This window comes from Setaria italica, chromosome IX, assembly GCF_000263155.2.
Source record: "Setaria italica strain Yugu1 chromosome IX, Setaria_italica_v2.0, whole genome shotgun sequence".
NCBI lineage: Eukaryota > Viridiplantae > Streptophyta > Magnoliopsida > Poales > Poaceae > Setaria > Setaria italica.
This window is the reverse complement of record NC_028458.1, coordinates 54,936,976-54,944,374: the sequence shown is the minus strand read 5'-3', so window position 1 is coordinate 54,944,374 and position 7,399 is coordinate 54,936,976. Positions and strand designations below refer to the sequence as shown.

The 7,399-nt window shown below is 44.7% G+C and overlaps 1 pseudogene; it reads left to right on the top strand.

Moving 5' to 3' along the window:
* The first annotated feature begins 3,489 nt into the window (after positions 1–3,489).
* Positions 3,490–6,552, top strand: LOC101755951 (annotated as a pseudogene).
* The last annotated feature ends 847 nt before the right edge of the window (positions 6,553–7,399 follow it).

Here is a 7,399-nt window from a genome sequence, read left to right as displayed (position 1 = left end):
CTTGTGTGGAATAATTCACCTACATGCATGCATGCTTTTTGTCTGCAAGGTTTCGATGCAGAAAGCAGCTCCGTCATCTACACAAAGCCCTTGCTTGTGCGCTAATCCGACCGAAGGTGTTTAGTAGTTGAAGCCACGGCGTAAAAAAGTTGCGGTGATTAATCTATTGGATCATCAAATGGTCCCGGAAGCGAGCAACATTGATCAACCAGACAGGACAGTACAGGACAGGACAGGACAGTTTCAGTTAGCTGTAAAATGTGAGCATGTACAAGCTTTCGGTAAACATGCAACGTGAATGGAGAATACAGTATGTGGCTAAGTGCGTGCACCCCACATGCATGGCTCCGAGGTTACCCCGGGTTGCATGCATGTGACTTGTGTACGTGTAAGTAATCTAGCAACGAAAGGAAAAATCTCAGGACGCAGTATATATCTAATCGTCCTAGGCATTTCGAGGCAGGCAGTACACAAGACAGTGAGGTCACAGGTCACCACCACCTTAGCGCATCATTCGTGCCGTCCAATTATAAATCCAGACTTCTGAAACTATGGTAGGGCTTGTACTCCTTAACATCGTAACAAAAAAATGATAATGTAGGCTTCAGTAACCAGAAAAGCACTACTGTTAGGAGAGAACTGAATCATAAACAGAAATCAAAATCGACTGCCCCTACCCTATCCAATAATGCAGCTGACGACCACACAACAGAAGCAACGGCCTTCAAACCTGCTACGATGAAGTTTGGCGAAACCATGCAGCGTTTTGTCTCTGCGCGTGGTCACCAAGCACGAAACAGGATTAGCTGCACGAGCGTGCAGGCTTCTTCCTGGCTTTGGTCCCATACCATGCAAGTAGGGAAGGGAACAGCCGACGCAAAGAGAAGAGGATACAGATTCCTTCCATTCCATGGGCACCGGCCACACGGTTTCGAGATCAGAGAAAGCGAAAAGACGAGCAGGCATGCAGGCTAAAGGAAGAGCGGGGCATGCATGCCACCGGAGCCAGCGGCAGACGTGGGAATAGACAGCAGCAGGTACATTACACACTGTGAGGCGGTTGGTTTAGCTGCTAGCTCGGGTAGGGGTAGGACTGGACCAGCGGTGCCCAGGCCGGGGGCGATGGTGATCCCGAGACGAGGAGCAGATGGACATGGCCCATCATGATCAGCGAGAGAGCTCAGACGATCATCTCGGCCGAGAGGTGTGCGTGAAAGCAGAGAGGGATAGGAGATCAATCGATCGGAAAAGGGAGCGGCACGCCGTCGCACGCACGCACACCACCGGCGCCCCGCCTCCTTTTGCTTCTTTCGATCAATGCCCGCCTCGGCGTTCGTCGTCATCGGCTCTTTCTTCCTTTCGTTCTCGCCGCGCTTTTCCTCTTTTGCTTTCCGGCTGGCCGGGCACCTATCCGCGTTCCGACGACGCGCCTCCGGCAGGGTCCGTATCAGCAGAGAGATGCTGCTGCTGTTTGTTTCCCAAGCATGCTTAACTTTGATCATGCCAGTTCGCCATGGCCGTGAATGATGGAGCCAAACGCAAGTTGCTCGGGCCAACCACGCCTCGTTTCTTCGGACTCACTCAATCTGACGCGATCGATCTGAATTTCGCATTCAGGCGAATGAACTGCGTACGGACGACAATGCATCCTAACCGCTATTCAGGCTACTCTTGTTTAAGCGAGGCATGCTCCTCTTTACAGGTCCCTGTCAATGATCGCCGCATGTTCGCAAGCTGCCGAGGACGCTGGCGCGCCCGTCATGTGCCCAAAGGCCTGGGATCGTACGAAGCCCGAGAAGCGAGAGGGAAAACCGATCGAGGAAGAGGAAGCAGCAGATCCAAGAAACCAGAGCGCAAACAACATCATTTGCATCAAAATGCGTGGGATCGTTGGCCGGATTTCGCATTGCTTTCTCTCGTTTCTCCTTATCCACTTTTACTGCGCCAAACAGTAGTGACGCCGTGGGCCCGCGTCGTCTCGTTGAAGACTCGTTGGTCACTGTGCTCTTCAAGCTAAGGGTGCAAGCCGTGCCTATAATAATTGAACGACAATTACTGGTCGTGGTAAGATGTAGATGATCATAGCCTTAAGAGAAAAAAAAACATAATCATGTGTTGCAGTGTCGCTGACACTGCGCTCGCGCGTGCATCGACCAGGCGCCACGCCCACGTGTGGCCTCGCCTTTTTCTTTTTCCTACTGTTCCCCATCTTTCTTTATCTCTTTGTCTTCACCTGCCTCTCAAATCTCAGTATGTTCAGACAGTTCAGTGATCAGCAAAACAAGTGTCAAAACTTGACAAAATGAGCCAAAATAACACTGGAGGCCCAGTAAGACTATCATATAGACCCATTTAAGCCCATTAAACAACCGACCTAGTCGGCCTTTGTCACGCGGCCCTCGCGGCCCATCAACCTACCGGCTACCGCCTCTAACCTGACCACCACACGGTGTCGATCACGAAACTAAAACCGCGCGCCGGATTCGATCCCCCAAATCACCGACCAAACCCTACCCGCTCGAGGCCTGGAGGGGATCGCCGCCATTGAGGAGCCACCCCGGTCGAGTTAGAGGATTCCGCCGCTCTATCAGCCTCTCCGCCCGGATTCTAGCTTGATCCGCCTCTTCGTTGAGGACCAGTAGGTGCTCCCGACGCCTACGACCCCTTCCAATCCTCCATTGCTTACTTGGGGCGGGCCGAGTTTGCTCCAGTTCGATGTCGGAGTTTGGAGAGGGGTGTGGTAGGATTGCACAGAAATTGTGCCCTACTCGAAAAATTGATTGCTCATAAGTCATAACTCGATTCCGGGCATCCTGTTTTTCAAATCAGGGGGCTGGTTAATTGGGATGATGTGTTGTTTATCAATTTATCGAAGTACTCCTACTAGTTAACCAAAGCTTTTGAGAGCACGTATTAACGACATAATTTGAGAGCACGTTGTTTGATGATGAGTTGGAGTAGACGCAGAATTTATCATCACACCTGAACTACCATATTCTGAATTTTTCTACTAACCTAATCATCTTACCTTTATAGTTTGGATGTTAGTGGCATTACGTTGATACTACCTCTGATCCATTCAGTTCTTTGAAAGAACTGCTTAAAATGCTTGTATGAGGCATTGACCAAAGTTCTGAGGATATTATTACACAATTAAGCCCACGAGGATAGTTTGACTAATGAAAGTGCAATGGCAAATACTGCACAATTTTAATGCTGTGTCGTATAGGAAGTTGGTTACATACTACTTCCTCTGTTTTTCTCTTTGGTCCTTTTTAAATTAGAAAACTGATCTTAATTTGAAGTTATTTAGAAGTAGGGCATCCTAAAGTGTGTGGCACCTCAAACAGTGGTAGTCATCTTATAATGCTCAAATCTCCTATTGCCATTGGTTCCTCTGAATTTAGAAATGTGAAGATCCTCCATGTAATCACATTCTTATGTCGCTGGTGCCATATTGATTATTAGCATTTGCATATTTCCTTCCAGATGGCTCTGAATGAGCGTCTCAACAAATTTAAACAGCAGCAATAGAGGTGCCAGACTACTCTATCTAGCATTGCTGCAAACCAAGCTTCGATTTAAGGCCAAAAGTTGCTCCAGGGTTTCGACCAGCAAATGCCCCATTCGCTCCTGTAAAACCACTGCAGCCTGTTAAATTCTCAGATGATACGGAAAGGCTACAGCACATCAATTCAATAAGGAAGTCTACTGTGGGAGCACAGATCAAGTTAGTAATCATACTGCTTGAGAAGGTAATTTATTAAAGACCCAACTTGATGCAGTTACTTGAATTGGCTACCATTTTTCTGACTCATATATTTACAAGTGAGAGGCTTTTCCCTTTTGCTGATAATTGGAAAGTGGTTAGTTATTAACATTGCAAATCAATCTGGCGTTGGACAAGGATTCTTTACATATGTTCAGCTGCTACATATTGATGTTATAGTTATTTTGTTAATTGCTTTTTTTGGATAATGATGACGTGCCTGAGCAATTGTACCATGCTATATATTCCTCCTGATTAAATAGAAACATAATATGGTAGTGGACTAATGGAGTAATCAGACATCGGTAACCTAATACAAAAAAATGGAATATTTGTTTAGACGGTTTTACCTCCAACACCGCTTACTTTAGTCCATTTTATTATTTAAGAGCTTCCTAGAGAAAAAAAATCTCTTCGAACCTTCTTTCTGGAATATATGTTTTATATAGTGTTGTTTTTTGAGTTTGCAGACAAGGCAAGCTTTTACCGCAGAGCAGATAAATGAAGCAACTTATGTTGATATTCGTGGTAACAAGGCTGTATTTGACAGCCTGAAGAATAATCCCAAAGTTAAATTTGAGGGGGAGCATTTCTTTTACAAGGTAAGTGCATTAAATATCGTGTCGCTAGCGATTTGACTGAATCAACACATTGATGAAAAAAATAGAACATTTGTATAAAAACCTTTTAAATATAAAATGTCTCCATTTTCCTCTTCTGTCTCTAGCTTTCTGAACCACGCGAGGGACATATATACCAGTTAAAAATCTCAAATGTCAGTTGAATTTCCTCACAGAATTTGTGATGAATCTTGATTGATTGCTCCTGGCAAGCTAAATCTTTTATAGTTTCATTTATTTATTTTTCCGAATTGACTTTTGTGTTATACACACAAATTATTTTTTTATATTTTATATTAGTCCTGGTAGAGATGGATGAAGTATATCTAAGCGATATCTAAATTTGGTAGCTTTTATAGGTCTTCATCCTTTTATAAGGTTTGATTAGATTGTGCATTGACCTACTTTTTGTACTCGTGCAGCCGACACATGTTTTGACAGGAAGAGATCAATTGCTTAGTTTGATAATAAAGAGTAGATTGCATTGCTGTCGAGGAGGTCAAAGATGCTTACCCATCCGTATTGGAAGATTTGCAGGTAACTGCATCAGTCTTTGTTGTAATGCTACTGTCTCTTGTCTGATATTTTGAATTGTGTGAATTGGTTTTGATGGCTGAACTGAATTGAACTAGTGCCAGTAAAATATTAAGAACCAATTACCTATAGTGTACGATGAAGGCTTGGCTTTCTATGAGTTTTCCAATGGTCATTCGAAGGTACCAAAGTTTGATATAATGATACCTTATTTTTTTATGAGATGCCAAGATTTACATGATACTTCTTGGCACCAGTCCAAGGACTGGTGAAAAGCTCTTTATTTTAAATATAGCGAGTCTTGACTTGCAATTTGCCTTTATGCTGTAGAATTAGGTTTTCGTTGGTCTTCCACTATTTGGTTGCTTCTTACTCTGGTTTATCCATTTCTGGAACGAATAGTGGTTGCCTCATCTTTCATCTTGAATCATGATGTCCTGCCTGATCTGGGCAAGTAGCGTGGATTTGTATCTATTGTTTCCAAGGAATTGTCATGCTACTGATTCTGCACACTTCTGGTGGTGATCTAATGATAGGCAGTTTTGTGCAAGTCGACTGACTGCACAAGTGCACAGCTCCTTAGGGACGGAAGTTGTTTTCTAGTTAGGTTGAACTAGTGCTGAACCTCAAGCCAATTAATGTGAATGCTTCCTTCGTATATTGATTTGTCACTTCTAATTCATAACACTATTCACTTCTAGTTCATGACACTGTTTTGGCGCATGAATGCTGTCAGTCCAGTGCACTGAAGTTGTGTGGTGACAAATGTATTGCAGTATTCGTTAGAAAACAAATATATTACAGTCTGTATTTTCAAGGTGCTTTGTTCTCTGTCACATCATAGTTGTCACATCGGATGTTTGATACTAATTAGGAGTATTAAATATAGTATAATTGCAAAACTAATTGCACAGATGGAATCTAATTCGCGAGACGAATCTATTAAGTATAATTAGTTCATGATTTGACAATGTGGTGCTACAGTAACCATTTGCTAATGATGGATTAATTAGCTTTAATAGATTCGTCTCGCAAATTAGACTCCATCTGTGCAATTAGTTTTGTAATTAACTCATATTTAGTCCTTCTAATTAGCATCCAAACATTCGATGTGACAGATGTAGCACCTCGTATCAAAAATCCACGAAGTTCAGCTCGGTAATCTGGTGTATAACATGTTTTTCAGGCTCTGAAAGAATCAGGTGACGTCTGGTGGCTATCAGGCACCAACTCCCAGGAAGACACGGCGCACTTCCACGACCGTCGATTCAGGATCACGATTGATAATGACCTGAAGCAGCTGTACCGGGAGATAGAGCTGCCACGGGACATGCTGGATATCGAGAAAGAGCTGAAGAAGAGTGGCGAGAAGCCATTAACCGACACCGTCAATAGGCGCGCATTGGCCCAGATCCATGGTGCCGCATCCAAGTCCAAGGCCAGGAAGAAGCAGCGTGGCATCACGACCAAGACCAGGATCACAAACTACCATCTGCCAGAGCTTTTCAAGAACTTGGACACTTGAGCCGTCGGCTGGCGCAAGCAATGGCGTACAATGTGGTCGAGTTGGCAATAGTTTGGTACCAATTTTATGCGTCATATGGTGCTTTAACCGACGAACTAAGTTGAGTTGTACTATAGTAGTAGCTTCGTTCCAGTAGGATCTTTGACTTGGGTATCGACTAACCAGGTTATCCTGTCGTGAAGTCCACAGTTGACATGGTTTCTTGAGTCGCTTTAGAAAAACGAGTTGTGATGGACAAATGCGTACACTTTATGCTGTGTCCAAATTTTACAGTATAAAGGCTCAAGGGGGGCTAGAAGAAATAGTAGCAGAAGTGGATCGTCTGGATCCTCAAGCCCGTCGCACTGGTAATGCTTTGTTTGTTTGTTTTGATAAGTGCCCATTCTTGTTTGAGTCGAGATCATCAATGATCTCCTGCCTACCCTGCGTCGGCCCTGCCGGCGCTGCCTCCCGAGCGGGTCACTTCCCTGCTAGCTGCTGCTTTCTGCCTCTCACAACTCACAGAATAGGAACAGCCTCCCAACAACATGGCCCGCTCCACTGTATCTCGTCGAGCCAATCAGGAATTTGGTTTTCAGCACCATCCTGAGAGCTTTTCAGTTTTGTGCCGGAGCTGAACTGCTGAAGGAGTGCAGTACTGTGCAACTCTGTACCGTGCAGTCACTGTTCAAGCAAGCATAGCACAGATGAGGCATTGCCAATACGTATGAGCTGGATCTCAGAATCCTGTCAAAGGACAAGGTGGCCTTGGAATCGTTTCTGGGACCGAGATACTAGTTCCGATGAGAAAGGATTACGGTCGTACAATACGTGGGTACGCGTGTAGTATGAGTATAGTCAGAAAGTGAGAAACTATACTGTGAACTCCTGAGCCGGCGCGGGGGTCAGGAGCGAATCTTGTCCTGGAAATCGCTGTTTGTCTGCAACGGACACGATTGAAATGCGACGCTG